Below are 17,345 nucleotides of genomic sequence, written 5' to 3' on the forward strand. Positions count from 1 at the left end.
CTAAAGGGATGGCTGATATATTTAATCATGATGTAGAAATGCTGGCAGCTTTCTCTGAGTTCAGCCTCTCTCTAATTACATTTCTAGATTTTTAGTAAATTGAAAGGGAAAATGTAGGAACAAAATAATTAAAACCAAAGAGGGAGTGAATAATAAAAAGCAGGAGTTATTTAAAATTCTTACACACAACTCTTTCAAGGACATCAGTTTAATCAGCTTCACACAAAAAAACTTGTATTTACACAAAAGCTGTAGAAGTAACACCTCCAAAGCTCTATCTACATTAGCATTTGCTGGATCTTTTCATGCAGGATAAACAACCTGTCTTGTATCATTCAGACAGTACAGGGAATTATACCCCAAATATATGTACTTGAGGATTTGGTACTCTCACATGCACACTAGTGTCAAAGAACACACATCAGCATACCCCTAGCTCAAAGCAGTACCTGCATCTAGGAATTGTCCAGTAATTTCATTATGGAAATATATTAAAGACAGAGGGTATGTTTTGTGAAGAGTAAGTGACAGTATTTCAGTTGTCTGCCACTGACTGACCCTGGATAACTTATTCATGTGCTGGAGAAGTAAAATTCCACCTTCTTTTTTTCACAGATACCTGACTGAATTTTCCACTTCCTGAGAACATGAAAACTTTGATCAGAAGAACGTCATAAACTACAAAAGAGGTTGACCTCCATAGTGCTAAGCGACACATAGACAGTCTTGATTAAAGGAGAAATTTCCATTTATTCTATCTAGAAACTCCTTGGATCAAAACTCCATGGTCTAAGTGCTTGAGAGGGGAAAAAAGATCTCTGTTTTCTCTAAAATTGTGCTCCAACTGTAAGAGAATGAGTACATCAGTAAAATCCCACAGTTTATATTGCAAATATGGAAGTCAGGATAATGGAGAGGGTATGAAAATAGGTTTCTAGGAGAAATGCATATCCAGAATAGGAATGCTAATACCAATTCTCTACTTTCCAAGAGGCAGCTTTATGGCATTTTTTCATTACAATGCAGCATTACCTGCTGTTTTGTCACCATGGGCAGCAGTTTGTGAAATAAAGGAACGAGGCAGAGTCCAAGAATTGGTGAGGCCTTGGATGAGATACTTGCCAAGAAAACCCAGGATACTGCAGAAAATTTTAGTAATAAAACAGGCAATACTCTCTGAGTCAGTACTGGACAAATGTGGAAACCTGGTGGATAGGACCACTGTGCTATGAGACACTTCATTTTTCATCTGAGCTTGTGAAATAAAAATCTCATGCACTTTTTTTTTTAAGTAGGGGTAGTTGAGATAGCCTTGGGGCTTATGTATCATGGAATTAACTAAAATCCCTTTCCAATTTTACTCATAAATAGGGTTTCTCATCAATTACTACCACTCACAAATCCACTGAATCTCTGATAAAGGACTATGCTTCAGTGCAGAAGTGTATGAGTAGGAGCTTTAGTGCACAGGTATCATCTTGCATATGTCCCTTCTGTATATTCACCATCTATTAGAATTTTAGAGAGAATCAGGAGTTCATGTTTCTCAGAAATGGTCATAGGCTACTGTGTCAGTGTACCATAGTACAGGGTAGATGCGATGAACAGTTTACCTTCACATTCACCAAAATACATGGATATTAATGCCTCCCACCCTCTTTTTAATTTATTTCCTACTACACAGTTGGTACTAATCAGTATCCTAGCTCAACTCTGTAATAATTTGTACATGCCTAATTTAGTTGTTTGGGTACTTTGTGTGTAACGGTATTAATTCGCTTCAACATGAGACTGAAAACTCAAGCAGGAAAGATAGGCTAGCTCAGGATAAATCTCTCTCCAAATATTTAAGTAATTAAAGAATACTAATACCAAGAGCTTTGCTTCCTATGGTTACAAAGCATTGCAGATCAGAACAGGAGAGCATCCACACACAGAGAAGATCATAGGATCACAGGATAATTCAGGTTGGAAGAAACCTCAGGATGTCATCTGGTCCAATGTCCTGCTCAAAGCAGGGTCAGCTATGACCTCAAGCCAGGTTAATCAAGGCACAGGCCTTGGAAACCTCCAAGGATGGAGGTTGCACAGTCTCCTTGGGCAGCCTGTCCCAATGCGTGACTGTCATCATGGTGAAGCAGTTTCTTATGTCCAGTCTGAACCTCTCGTTTCAGCTGACACCCTTTGTTTCCCATTCTCCTGCCATCCACCCCCATGAAGCCTCCTTGTAGGTATTAGAAGGCTCCTATCAGGTCTCCCTCAAGCCTTCTCTTCTCCAGAAGAAATGAGCCTGGTTTCCTCAGCCTCTCCTCATCAGGCACATGCTCCAGCCCCTGACCACCTTGGTGGCCATAGACAGGTATAAACCACCCCCATGACAGGAGCCACAGACACAGCTGCACTGTGGAACAGACTGAGAAAACAGGGTTGTCAGATCAGTGAAATCTAGGCCCCTGAATGACAGGCGTAAGACAGATTTCCTTTAAAATCCTTTTCTAAGAAGGTTAAAACAAAGGTTTGGGGTTAAAGAGAACTCAATCATCCTCAAAGTTTGAGGAGAAATTCTCATAGAGCACAACATGGGGAGTCCTTCTCCATGAGCACAGCTGACCCACAGGCTGAAGTAGCCCGTGATACACCCAGCCAGAAAAGAGAAGGTGGAAGAACTGTTTGTTTTATTCACTCAGGGGAGCAAAAGCACAGCCAGGCGACACCCCACCACCAGGACAGGCCTGTAGCCTCCCCTCTCCACCGACACCGCTCCTTTGGGACAAGGGATTTAAAATAAAACCCGACGGCCAGGCTCGCTGCCGGCAGAGCTGTCACCCCCTCACGCGACGCCGCACCTCAGGCAGTTACCGCCTCATGGCTGGGGGGGGGGGGGGCGGGGCGTCGAACCGGCCTCGCGGCGCCCGCGCGCGGCCTCGCTCGACGCCTTTCCCGCCTTTTCCCCCGCCTCCCGCGCGCGCCCCGCCCGCCGCGCGCGCCGCGCATGCCCAGTGCGCCTCCCCCCCTCCCTCCGCCCTCGGTGTGGTGCGGTGTCGTGTCGCTGAGAGGCGGTGTTGTGGGGAGCCCCGGATGTGTCAGTTTAGGGCAGTATGAGGAGACCGCAAGGGGACAGCAGCCAGCGGTATCCTTCACAGGTGAGGTGGGAGGGGCTGTGCGGGGGAAGAAGCAAAAGCAATTGGGCGAGGACTGGAGTTCTCCACAGGGAAGAGGGAAGGTAGCCCCCCCCTCCTCCTGCCTCTGAAAGGTGTGTGTGGGGCAGCGCCCCTCTGTTCCTGGTCTCTGCGGGGCCCTGCCTCATGGCTGGGACGTGAGAGACTCGCACGGGCCTGCTCCCCCCTCCCTCGCTGGCTGTTTAAATGGCACTGCGACAGGAGTGGCTCCTTGCCAAATAGTGAGCTCTGGAACTTGAGGGGACCCCGAGGAACACCGCGCATGCTCCACGGCACTGCCAGAATGTGAGCCGCTGGGCGGTGAAAGAGGCGGGCGGGGCCGAGCGCGCATGCGCAGCGGAGGGGAGCGGAGGAATGCTCAGGGAAGTAGGCGCATGCTCGGAAGCTGGACTGGTGGTAGAGGGCGCATGCGCAGCAGGAAGTCGAAGGCGGGAGCTTTGGTCTTGGGCGAGGGAATGTGCGCGTGCGCAGTGGCCGTGGTCGGGGGTGGGGGAGGAGTGCGCGATAGTGCATCGCGCATGCGCTGCGGGGAGGGGAGCGCTGGGAAGAGCTATATCCTGCTTCTTCGTAAAGTTGGCGCCTGCGCAGAAGGCTGCTGCGGGGACTTGCGGAATAATGAGCCTGCTCATCTGCGCAGGGGGAACTGGCGGAGGAAGACATGCTGCCAAATAGTGAGCTTCAGCTGCTGGTATTCTCCTAGGGGGCTGGCTGCGGAGTGGGGGGCAGAGTCCGGGGGGGGCGCGATCCCCACCCACCGCACCTGCTTGGGCTAGGGCTTCTCTGGCTTCCCGCCCTGCCACGGAGCAAAGCTGCTTCCAGTGCTAGGAGTCACTCGTTAGGGCCAGGAGGTAAGAGCTCTGGGGAAGGGGGCAGGAGTTGAACCGGAGGTGGAGAGAGGGATCCGTAGCCGGGCTAGTAGCGAGGCTGGGGAAAGGGGTATGAGCAGCCCAACTAACAGGGGCTGGGGGGAAGGTAGAGAGCAGCTGCGGGGAGGTCTGGAGAAGGAATTCCCAGTGATTCCCAGACAAGGATAGACGTGCAATGGGTTACCAGGAACTAAGTAAGGAAACATGAGTGGGAGAAAGGAAATAAGGGCTAGAGTGGAAAAACTGAGATGACTAACAGCGCAACCAAGTAAGGGATGACAGGGCTTAGCTGAACCACTGAGGATTGTGAGGCACATTTCCAAATCAGCAGGGAACTTGGTCTTCACATAAATTAGGACCCAGCCTGCATGGGACCCGTATTGGTATTTCTGAGCTGTGTCTCAGGCCTGTGGTGGTGTTTAAAGGAAATGGTGCATCATCATGCAGTATGGAAAGGCAATAGAACTCCTTTTCACAGCTAAATGTGTCACTAATACGATTTGACAGCAGTGTGTTAGTGCTTGTTACAAGCATTGTCATGATTAGTGATAGATGCTATTAAAGGGGTAAAATATCCCATAGTGTTATTTGCAAAGCTGCCTGTGAAATGGATTTTAATTTTTTTCTTTGACAGGAGGGTTTCTGTTTGGGGGGGGGGGGGATGGGGGTGGAATGCCATGTTATTTGTGGTCTGTTTTCTGTAACTCAGCATTATTAGATCTGTTTACATCTTTGTAATTGTAGAGTGTTATCACTTATGAAAGGGCATCTGTGATTTCCTTTTATTTTTTTTTAATTTATGTTTAGGTATGCCTGTGGTGGCTTGATGTGAGGCCCTCTCAAAGTCTGAAGCATTTGCACTGTTATTTATGCTTTATTAAAAAAAAATCTTTGTTTGGTTAACCCCCCCACCCCCAAATCAGCTAAGTATAACATATAACAGGCTTGCTTCTTTTTTGAGTGACTTTTTCTAACCAGCAGCCCAGAAAGATGTAGGTTGATTATGCCACTTGTTTCATTGTGGTTTGAAGAAAAAACATGATTTTTTTTCTTCTTTAATGGCATTTTGTCATGGATATATGTTGAGACCAAGATAACATGATAGCATAAGTACATCACAAGCTGTCGTCCTGTCGCTGGATCAGTAGAGGACAGTAATACAGAACTGTACCTACCATAAGATTATAGAAACTACTATCAAATCTGATGTACTGATTTAAAAAATACTTAAGTATCATTATCACTGTTGTAAAACTAGTTGTGTTTCCTTCCCAAAACCTCCAGGATTTGCACATGGATACAGATCATGGAGGGAGCTGTAGCAGAGTGGTTTTGGTTTGACACATGGTCTCAATGAGCAATACCATCATTGATTTCACGGGTCACGGTGGGGCATTGTTGGAAAAAAAACCCTCCTTCTTGTATAACCGATCTTACAATTAGTTTATGCTTTAACATAGAGAAGGTACCAACAGTAGCACTAGTATTAGGTTAATTAGACCTGATAAGTGTTAAAAACAATTCCACTCACAAGAATCTTATAACAATTACAGCTTCCACTGAGCCAGCTTGACCAGTGGGGTTTTTTAGGGTTAATTTCTGAACTGCAGCTGAGGCTCTAGATGGACAGCATTAGATACGTGCGGTGAGCTGTGTCTGTTGTCCTATATGATTTTTCTAGTACCAATCCAGTTTACAATAAGAGGGACTTAGCAGCTTTATTCTTGGCACACCCTTCTGTTCAGTGTTTTATTCATGTGGCTTGCCATTCCACTGCCTTGGCTGGTGCTGTGAACATATAAACTTTAAAACATCTGCTTCATTTCTTCCTGCACATTATGTCTATAAAATTGGGCATAGAGATGGCAAAGATATGTATTTCTTCTGTGATCAGGAGCTGTTGCTATTTTATCATTTGGACCCACAGTTCCATGTTTGGATGTATACTGCTGTAATTTGGTAAAATCCCTTCTCACCTCCCAGCTTTGGCTCAATTTTCTGCACAATTGTAGTATTATGTAAGATTTTGCTGGATTGCTCTGACCTCTGGTTGCTGGTGTTTCCTACTCAGCATGGAATGGAAATACAACCAGATACACATAACAAAAATAGCTTTATAGAGAAAATTTATCGGAGGTTACTTCCTGATTGTCAGATGATAAGCTGCTGCTGCATTCTGTCTTGTACTGTGTACTTGAGAGACCTCTTAAATAAATCATGTGTCCCAAGTTCTAGAAACACGTGACAGCACAGGAAGCTATCATGATATTGAGATATTCATACTTTGTCTAAAATTCATACCTAGAGAAGGCAAATAAATTACTGTTTTTTCAGAAAATGTATCCATAAATATATTGGAGCTTCTTTTCCTGGTTTCACGTTGCTGAGAGTCCCTTTACTGAACTCTGTAGCTGTGTTTTGGAAGGAAGGAGCTGAGTGATTCTGGAAATCTCTTTTTCCATGTGCATAGCAGAGTATCCAAGAAAATATGTACCACACACAGAATGCCTTTTTTTTTTTTTTTCCCCCTCCAAATTTTTAGGACAGAAACGATGCAGAACCACTGACTGTGTAGCAAATGCCTGGAAAAGACTTGGGAGTACATTTTTATACTGTGAGTAAATCCTGTGGCTAATGATAGGAGTTGCGTTGTTGCTTTTTATGTGGCCTAGTTGGTCTTAGAACTCCATAGATTTAAAAAAAATCTCATTGGAGTTTATAATGTCAGGAACATGGGAGGAATTAAACAACTGAACACTAAATTCCTTACTGGAAGATATCCTCCTAGCCATTGATATGGAAGAGGTCAATAGGGTACTGCCAACTTTAGATGTACAGACTACAGAAAATAGTATTAAATTTTCATATTGAGATCTCAGTTCAGCTCCTCTTAGCCTGTGTTGTGGGCCACGTTCAATAGGTTCTGTTGGAGGACTATGGCCTTTAAAAATGGCTCTTGCTAGAAATCTAGCATGTATGTTTTGCATTTTAAATTAGGTGTGATGTAATGCTTAGGATATGAACTATCTAAAGTCATTTTAATGCTTCAGAAAAATTGATCTGACTTCTGATAACAGAAAACCTTTTCCAGCAGAAAGGATGTCCTTGTACAAAACTTAAAGAGGATCATGTACAGAAAAAGAGTATTCACCTGAAAGTATGCTAATTTTTAACTACTTTAATATTTGAGATGTAAGTTCAGTAATATTGTACTGGTGTCCGAAAATAGACTGGAAGCTTAAGAACTCTAAATACGTTATTATGCATTCAGAAACATGTTTCATGTGGCATGATATGTAAATTTATTTATGGTGTGTACTTGCACACTGGTAAATTACTGACTGATACTTTTAAGTCGCTCTGAATCATTACTTTTTTGTTGAGTTAATGCACCACCCTTTGAGTTAATAGAAATACAGTTGGTACAGTTTCATATGTGTCGCATCAGTCATACCAATGGCATTTATGCAGCATCAAACTGAAAAGATCGTGATGTAATGCTCTAAAAGTGGAGAGCTTGTCTTCTGATGTCACAGATAGTTAAAAGAGTTTAATTCTTTCAGTGCTATGGATGTGCATGAGTGGTACATGAAGAAGTTGACAGAATGATATATTTGTCTCGAAGAGTGATATATAGTTGCCTTTTTTTCCCCCCTCCCTCCTTTCCATGAAGGATAAATCCTCATATTTACTCAATAAAATATCTCCAAAATATATGTAAGGTACAAATATCCCTGTTAGGGCTGTGGCAAGAATTGGTAGTTGAGCAAAATTGCATGGAAAGAGAAGATGGCTTAGAAAAAGTTATTGATCTTAGAGCCAAATAGGAAACAGAAGTTTTTTTACAACACTTGATCAAATGGAGAAGTAATTTAGTTTAAAAATACACTTATTTTTAAGTGTGGTTTTAGTTGCATTGTTGCTGCCCTTGTTATTCTTTGCTCAGCAGAAACTTCCCTGTCCTGCTGCAGAAATTGCTCGCTAAATCATAGATCAGATCTTCATTGTGTATAGCAACTTTTCTCTAATTACAGTGTTTTTAGTGGGAGACTTCCAAGATTATTTAAGTTGTATTTCTTCAGCTTAGATTTTAAAGCTAATAAGGTCTGACTTCTGTGTATTCTGCTCTTGAAAAGAAGCTCTTCTGAATTTAGAGGCTTTGTTTTTGTGTCTGAATGAAAAACTCAGATGAGAAGCATGGTTTTTAGAGACATGCTTGTAGCAGTGAGACTAGAGAGCAGGTGGAGACAAATACACTGAAACAGCCTGAGCTGCTGTATAGCAATGCAGAGTAGCTGCCTGGCTGCCTCCCAAGTGTTACTGCATAAAGAGGCTAGAACAGACGCTGACTGCATTGATGTGAAAGTTTTCAGCTAACTTACTTGGCCAGAAGCATGCCTACAGATTAACTGTTTTGTCTGTGGAAAAATGTTACCGTACCTTCCCCTCCGGAGAATCAGTCCCCTCCTTGGGTGCGTAGAAGGCAGGCTGTTTTAGGTCGGGTATCCTGACCTTACTGATCTGTCTCTGTAGTTTCAGAATCATAGTGAATGACACGACTATACTGGTGGCTTCATTTCCTCAGCAGCATTTTTTTTCCCCTAAAACTGTACAGCCTCAACAGGTTATGCATAAAAACACATATATCGGTGTGGGTTTTTTTTTTCTTTGAAGTATTTGGGGACAGTAAATGAAAGTCACAAGAGAGCATTTTACTACTACGTTTGAGATGCGGAGGATTTTTGTAAGATTTCCTGTTAGATTGTGATTACGTAGCTATTTGTTCCGGGAGAAAAGTGTGTCAGTATAGGTATTTGAGTTTAGAAGTTCTTAAAATTGCTGTCATGTGTTGTGTTGTGCCATGTTGTGCCTTACAGACCTCTTTTTTTCTAGCAAGTAGGATTACAGTGAAATGGCCCTAATTTTGATTTTTAAGAACATCATTTGAATGAGGGAGCACGAGCACATGCATTACAGTAGATGATATTCTGCTGTATCCTGGGCATGTTCTGCAACAACCTTGCTTTAAGTTGTTGCCAACATTACCAAGCCTGAAAGTATGATAGAAATTCTAGTATTACTCCGTAATAAAGATTTTTACTTGGTGATTTAGAGTTGGCTCTTGGCTAGCAGATAACTGATATTTTTCTTAATGTAATATTCCCTGGTAGCTTATTGAATTTTAGTGGTGATGGGAAAAGTAGTAGGAAGACTTTTAAAAGTGTTTATAAAAAAAGACAGAAGAGGAGACAGGAAGAAATGAAAAGCAAAATTAATTGTGGTTTTTTTTCTTTGAGGCTGGAGTTTATGGAGATGGCTTGTTGGTGTAAAAAGGGAAAGAAATCTAAGTATCTTCTGGGAATCTATTTTCACATGCTTTTTTATTTCCCTTTGTTTTTTAAAGATGAAATAAGTGGCTTGTGCCAGAAACAGCTTAAAATGTAAGATTAAAATAAAAAGTCAGCAAATCAGCACCCCGTATCCAAGTTACTTCTTTTGGGATTTTTTCACTTGTAACACAAATGATAACATTCATGCCAAAAGCAGTAAAGAGAATGGATCTTGCTACGCTGCTTCCAAAGTGTTACTAATGTAAACAGAAATATAATAATGCCTCTGGCCCAGTCTTTTTTCCTATTTACTAAACTGCAGTAAATATAGAATATCTAAGCTATGCAAATTTTTCTCTGCTCTTTGTCTTACTAATTAGATAATCTTTGTCTTGAATAGTTAGGCTATGCAAATATGGGTGTAGGCAAATGCCATAATTGTGTTATTGTGTTATTTTTCAAAATGTGATTTACAGTAAGATGTGATTCTTTTTTGATGTTAATGTGAATTAGATTAATACGGCATGATGGTTTTGCTAGCTTGAAGTATGTATGAGATGTTTTGGAGGGGGAGGGAAGGCTGTTGACTTTTGAGGAAAACGTATATAGTTTGGAAGTGGAAGTTGGTTGGAATTTGATTCCCTTCTCCTCCCTCTGCCCTTAATTCCTTCTCATGTTGATATCTGATAAGGTCACAGAAAAAAAATAAAGTAACCTGGAAGAGAAAGGACTACAAATACAGCCTGCGAAACAGAAATGTCAAAGCAGCATTACCTGATAGGATAGGCAGTGGGTTAGAGTCTTTTTGAGTGTTTGTAACTGCTATTTATTGTGTTAGAAATATGTGAGCTTTCTGTTGGAATGAAGTAAGCAGTTGATCTCTTTTTGTACTTCTCCATGCACCTGGGTTTGCGTGCTGATTCTTAGAGCACTTTTATATGACTGTCATACAATCTTTACATTTAGCTGGTCTAAGATCGTCAATTAAAATAATTCTGATAACAGTTTTAAGGTGAAATTACAAGTAGGTGAAAATATCTAGTAGTGTGATGTCTAGTTCTTGCCATGTGTTGTATTCTCTAACTTTATTATTTGAAAGCTTAATTTCCAGAATAATAAATGGCAGAAACTGTCTCTGTTATTTCAGCTCAAGTTGTTTGTGATAAGCTCTTAGAAATATTAGAGCAAGATGGCAAATGGAAAATGTTGTGTGAAGACTACCAGATGTTTGTATTACTGGAAGGTTGATATAAATAAAAGGCTCCGGGGGGATTATAGTCTTGTTGGTTTGTTAGAGATCAGACCTGCAATCCCATTTGAGTCCTTTAGCAGTGCTTGGGACCAGGTCTCAGCATAGTAGATGAAAAAATTCAGTCCTCCTTAATTTTCTGTTCTTGCTGGTTCTCTGAGTGCTCCTGATTAGAAGTCATACTGCTTAGGCATTTTCTTTCAGTTATTTTCAACTCTGCAGGAATCTCTTGGGATTTTAGAGGTGTGAGGTATTCCTAACAGTGTGTCACTATTACAAGGGAAGAACAATCTGCAGAGGGGAAAAAAACCCATGCTGCTACCAGTGTGTTTTCAGAGTGACAGACTTCCTGAGGATATGAGGGAGTTTTCTGGGAAAAAGTAGTATCCCCTAGCAATTTATGGCTTTATCTTTTAATTTAGATGATGACTTACATAGTAAGAAAGTGCAGATGTTTCCTTTAAAAAAAAAAAAAAAAGAAGTTAAAATGACAGCTGAGTATACTTGATAAGTGACAGGTAATATCTTACTGTACAAGTAGAAACTGAAGCCGTAAAATCCCTTTACGATTTACATGTTGAGGGAGAATGTAAAATAACACTGTTCACAGGCAATAACAAAATCCTTCTCTTCAAAAATAATATCAGATTTCTTATTGAACAGAGAACTCTAGTCAGGCTGTAAGATGTAGCTTGGTGTGTTAGAATAACATTTTTCCTCGTGAGAGGAGACCAGTGATCAGGAATGGATTGGTAGGAGCGAGAAGCTTTAGGTAAAAAACAGAATTTAGAGAAAAGGAAATGGGAGATTTAATTCTTTTTAGTGTACTTATGGTATGAATTAAAAAATTATGATTACGATTAAATTCGGAGGGAAAAAAGCGGTTTTGAAGGTTTAAGCATCTCTGGAAGTACCGCAAGAAGATTAAAGATGCAAGTAGAAGGAGTTAAACGAGAGGCAGACATCTGGTGGTAATAGGAGTAGTGACTTAAACACAGCATTAACTCTAAAATTAAAAAAAAGTTTTGTCTTACTTTTAAGTATTTGATTTTTTTATATATATATATTTATTTACTGGTGTGGATATGATTCTAATATACTTTGTGGGTAATTCATAGTTAGGGTCAGATGTGATTAAAGGGGATACAGTTTTCTGCATCTGTTCAAACACCAGCCTGAAGCAGGCTGGAGAATGTCAAAAATATGGCTTGGTTTAATGCCTGAAGAGGAGAAATTTTCAGTGGAGGTTTGTTTGTAAAAGCAGAAAGTTATTTAGAGAACTCTCGGCTGCTTCTTACCACCAGCTTCCTCTGTCTTTCCTTTATTTAGTTTTAGCTGTTTGCTATTTATCTGGTGATATTTGGGAAGGTAGGCGGGGAGGGACATTAGATGGTCTACAGCTAAACAATGTTGGTTTTCTTTTCTTGGGAAATACATGTCAGGCTTGTTATTCTCCTTACGATGCTGATTTTTCACTGGCGCCTGTCCCCATTTCGTTTCCTCTTTCCTTCCCCATCCCTTAATAGTTTCATGTAAATTATGATTTTTGGAGATGAGCAGGTCTTTTTATGGCTCTGATTTTGTAACAGAGGATTGGTTTAAGGGAAAAGCTTTGAAACAGTCCAAGAATGGAAAAAAACCTTAGTTTCAGAGTACTTCGAGAAGTGGAATTTAGTAACTGAATTTTAGTGGTCTGCCAATATTCAGTGTGTTATGAGGACATCGTTTTTTTATTAATTCTATGTTGAAAATGATTTTTCTAGATAGCTTCTGATTAGTTTTTCATTATCCGTCAACTTTAATATCGTGACCTCAGGAGTTTTGCCTTCTCTAATGTATTTGGCAACTTTGGGGTGTAATGTAAGTGAACTAGAGCAGTGTATGTTAAGTAACAGAAAAGGTGTCCATCCAGGTGCCTGAATACTACTAAAAGTTTAATGAGGGCAGCTTGTAAACTGAATCAGGACTGATCTGTGCTGCCTCTGAACCGAGAGAAGAGCACAGAGGCTTTCAGCTGTTGGGGGAGGCCATTCCTGCTGTATTTTGGATAGCCTGGGTTGTTTGTGTGTGTTCTGCTTCCCAAATGAGAGGTTAGAGGTCTGTTAGTATGGTGTGCATCTTTCACTGGATACCATTTCATTCCTTTTTATCTCTCTGCTGTGATAGTGTTGATTATCCAGTCTGTTCTCTTATGACAGTGAATATTTTAGATGAAACTCCATGTGTCATTTTGAGCTCAGCAGCTTTTTGGGGCACTTCAGCAGGGTATGTGGTCAGTAAGCTCCTGGGGGCTTGCAGAGGGCAGTGCACCCCCCCCCCACTCTTTTGACATAAATGAATCTTCCCTCTAATTTAAGTGCAGTTAGGTTTTTGTATATCCCACTGAGGGGTCTCCTTTCTGATTTCCTTATTTTTTTCCAGGCAGTGGTTGGCTTGTTGCTGTTGTAGAATTGTGCGCATAACTTTGTTCCAGAAGGACAAGCCTCTAGCTTTTATAAAACAGGCTTCCTTTCAAGCCATGGCTTTTTTATTATGGGATGCTTTCATCTTTCTAAAGTGATAATTTATTATCTTAACCTATTTTTATTAATATAAGTTGTTTGCTACCTTGGTGCTGTTCCTTCTACACCACCACGTTAATAATTAGCCAACTTTGTGTAACCTCTGAAATGCACTGCACCGGACTTCCAACCTGCCTCTGTAACTGGATGAGCTTTCCTGCCGCGGAGAGGAGGATGCAATCGTTGTGAGCGGTATTGCTTGGCGGTCATTAGCACAAAGTCTCCGGAAGCTTTGCTGCCAAGCCCATCATTGCTTTCTTCTCTGGTATGTTCCGAGTAGGAAAAAAATGGTATGATGTCCGGTTTAATGTATGCATTAAAATCTGAAAAATTCTTCTGCTAGTTAGATAACGTTGCTTCAACATTTGCTCCTTTAGTTAACTTGCCTGTTTTTACAGCGGCAAATTCAGATCCTCCATTAGCCTTTCCAAGGCTTTGAAGAATGAGGGAAGATAATGGTCTTTCCCTTTGGTTCCCTTTCTCATCCCCTTGTTTTATTACTCCATTTACCTTTGTCCCCTCCTTTCTCTGCATCTAGTCGTGTTCTTGGATAGTCTTTTTGCAGTCACTCCATTTCTTGAGACACTTAATTGAAACACATTTCTTTTACGGACTTCCGTGAGTTCCCTTTCACTGAATAACGTATACAAAAGAGGAATATACTTGAAAATTTTTAAAGCATTCTGTAAACTGCTGGTTTCTTAGAAGCTAATTGGTTTATCTTGAAAAGAAATACATTGACAAACTGTTTAGCAAAAATCTAGTCATTCCAGGGCCTCTTTCAGAATTATTTGTTGACTTTGTTTTCCCCACTTTTCTCAGATCGCATCTCTGCTGCTCGCAGGATAGTTTTGACTGTTGGTTCCTACAGTAAATGGAGTTTTGAGCTTAGATGTTCTAGTACAGCCGCCAGGTCAGGAGGTAATCATTAGGACAAGGTGGCAAGGGAACATATCCTGTGTTTCAGAAAGGGTCTGATCTGGCTCTGATTCTTAGATAATATTTCTTCATCTGGAAGTGATTGTGAATGAGGTGAGAATTCTTTTTTTTCTTTTTTTTTTTAACTGCAGTTTTAACTGTGTCCAGAGAGGAGTGCTGTTTGTTATTTATATCCAAGAAAGTGAGCGACTAGCAGGCTGTAAATGGGCTTGCAATAGCCCATAAGGTAATACTCTGTCTCCTGTGACTTGCTGTTTGTGCCTGTGCTTTCAAGTTGTCTCTGCCTTTCCTGGGCAGAAAGCATTTTGTTGTCCAGACTATTTATGAAATATCTTCCTAAAACTTCTGCCCGCAGAACTTTTTAACTGCTCCCAGCACAGAGATGCCAGCACTGTTGCTGAAGGAGTGTGAGCTGGTAAAACTTAGTGTTCGTGAGCAAATAAACGTGGGGGGTCCCCTGCCGATTTCAAAAACTTAGTGTAGGGAGTACATTTATTTGTGGTTCCCTTTAAAACATATTTAGTATTGGTCCGTGTCGGAAGAGCTATTCAGCATTTGAAATTGGAACAGCGCATGCCGGTTACTAAAACAGGCACGCTTTGAAGGATGTGCTTTAATGCCCTTTTATATACTTCCTCCCGTGGTATGCTTGGTAAGCGAGACAGGTGGCAAACTTTTCCTTGCTTAAAATTTTCACAAAAGGCAGTAATGGGTATTAGTGATTTGAGGTTTTGTTGTTTTTTTTTTAATATAATTTGCTGTAACAGTAAAGGTATTGATGTCATTTTATGTCAAATATTAGATGGCTGGTTGCCGTATTGAGGTAGGGTTATGTTGTAGTGATGCTGGGAATATTCGAAATACTCATTTACCAGCTTTTTTTTAAACTGTACTTAATTGCCTCGCAGAGCATCTGTGGAAAGTTCTCTGCTATGTCTTTAACATACCAGACTGAAACTATTTTCCGACGAATACAGAAACTTTAAAATCTGGACCCTTTGTCCCCTTTGGGTCGTTTTAAAGGTGTAACAGATGACTTGGTGGCATGCAGCAATTCTATTAGCACGCTGTCTTAACTTTTATTACCACCTGCCTGTGGAAACCGTCTGGGAGAAAGGATGCAAGAGAAATGAAAGTGACAGTTGCTTATAGGAAATTAAATAATCTTGTGTATTTTAAGTCCATGCATTTCTCTTGGCTTTATACCACAGAAAGTTTTCTAAATCTTCTTTACATACATAAAATGGAGGTAGTATTTAAGTACCTCTTAAAATCCTGTTGGAATACAAAATGTAGCCATATATATTTCAATCGATGCGCCACACAGTTATCTATTTACATATCCAATTATACGATCCTTGGCTAAAGTCTTCTGGCATTTATTTCCTGGAGACTAGTGAAATGTATCTGAGCTTAGAATTACAGAATTAAATTTCTCTTTAGTATGTGGAAACTGTATAACTTTACAGGGTGTGCCAATACTCGAGGAATGTGCCATTGTAACATAAAAAGTTGCTGTTGTCTCCTCTTTCTCTCCTCATTAATCCCTCATTTTTGTGCCATAAAGCGAGGTGTTACCACTAAATTTACCAATTTGTCTTCCAGAAAGACCCTCTGGTGTCCTTTAATAGTGTAATATGTGCATAAGGGTACTCAGTTGCTTCAGTTTACCCAATCGCTTCTGGAAAAAGTCGAACTCTTCTTACAGAAGTGTTTATTGTTTACAGATACCCCGCAGGAAAGGAGATTAGAAAGTCACACCAGAAACTGCGGAGTTGGTCCTTGCCAAACTGTTCGTTATCTGTTCCTTATAATTCTTTGGAAGTGAACATTTTTTGCTTTGAATTTAAGCGACGTACTCTAATTTCTGCTGTCAGGTAGACTTATACAAATGTTATCTGGGATACTAGAACATTGCCAAACTTACTACTGTATTCATCTGTAAAAGGAATTTCATTTTCTTTTCTAGAAATAGCTGTTTTTACACAGTGCTAATCTCTCGAAAGTGCCCTCCGTATATTACAGACTAGAGTTGACAAGAGTGTTTTGACCTCTGGAGTCTCGCTTTCTTCTGCTGCAGCTTGAATTCGTGCTGACACGTCCCTTTTCGCGTTGGTGTCATCTCCTATGGAGTTTCCCTACAGCCAGCTAAGGCTAACCGCATTATGGCCTCATAATGTCACCGGAGGCGTTGAGTGGCCCTTGCTGCCAGCTCGCTCCTTGGTGTCTTTAAGCTGAGCTTGCTGAGCTCTCCACAATCTCACTGTGAAAGGCAGTTGCCAAAATCTCCGTGAGGAGGAAGACTGAACTAGAGGGAGTAAAACCGAGTGGGTTGTTGTCCGTTGAAGTTTAATTCAGTAGCACCATTTTGGCAAGATAAATTGGGAATTGTATGGAGCGCCCTGATGTCTTTGGTAAGGTTTATCTGTTGTGTTTCATAGACATGAAAAAAAAAAAAAAAGAAAAAAAAAAGCTACTTTGTTTTGCTTTTAAAATCAATTTGTCTTTGACACTGTAATGCCTCTTAAATAAAAGTTGTGTTATTTCTCACAGTGCATAAGGAGGTGAGTGTTTTAAAATATTGAGACTGGAATACTTCCATATTGCAAACAGTTGGAGTAAGAAGTTGTTGCTTAAAAACTAGAATTACTGAAACTAAATATAATTTTAATGGGGAAAAAATCCAATTTTGTAACCTGCTCTTGTGCTTTATTTATTCGTTGTGCTCTCTTCTGGCCAGACCTTTCAGTTAGGCTTATCTTAAGTGTAGCACTTGTTGCTCAGTGTGCAGGTTGCCATCAGCGTGGAGGTGAACTTAAGACATTTCATCCTTTCTCCGTCTGCTTATTCTCTGCCCATGGTGCAGTTTGCGTCCCTCTCATTTGTGCCTGTTTGGGGAGCCTGTGCTATAAAACAGGTTGCTGGAATAATGCAGATTAAAAATAGCTGCAAAGAAAACAACATACCCGAGTCTGGGTGGAGTAGAGCAGTGCGTCTGTGATCCCCAAGGGGAAGGAAAAAGCTTGGCTCTCTCGACTCCTGCACATAGGCTCAAACCAGGGAAAAGTCATTGTTTTCACAGGCCTGGTGAGAAGGAGGTGCTTCTTGCTGGAATTTCAGGTTGTATCTGTCTCCCAAAGGTGTGTGACTGGAGACAGTGAAATGAGGATGTCCTCCGAGGCAAGACTGACTGTTGCACATAGAAAGGCAGTTTAGCTAAG

At 41.0% G+C, this 17,345-nt stretch overlaps 1 protein-coding gene across 8 annotated transcripts in view; it reads left to right on the forward strand.

Moving 5' to 3' along the window:
• Positions 1–3,002: 3,002 nt before the first annotated feature.
• The window catches only part of SPOP (speckle type BTB/POZ protein), a 31,152-nt gene continuing 16,809 nt past the window's right edge, over positions 3,003–17,345 (forward strand). The window contains exons 1-2 of one of the 8 annotated variants that reach the window (XM_026106942.2): positions 3,003–3,143; positions 6,588–6,659. The gene's annotated coding sequence lies outside the window, so the exon portion shown is untranslated. The other 7 variants (XM_026106943.2, XM_064524618.1, XM_026106941.2 and 4 more) reach the window with 7 other exon arrangements.

Source organism: Dromaius novaehollandiae, chromosome 22, assembly GCF_036370855.1.
Source record: "Dromaius novaehollandiae isolate bDroNov1 chromosome 22, bDroNov1.hap1, whole genome shotgun sequence".
Lineage (NCBI taxonomy): Eukaryota > Metazoa > Chordata > Aves > Casuariiformes > Dromaiidae > Dromaius > Dromaius novaehollandiae.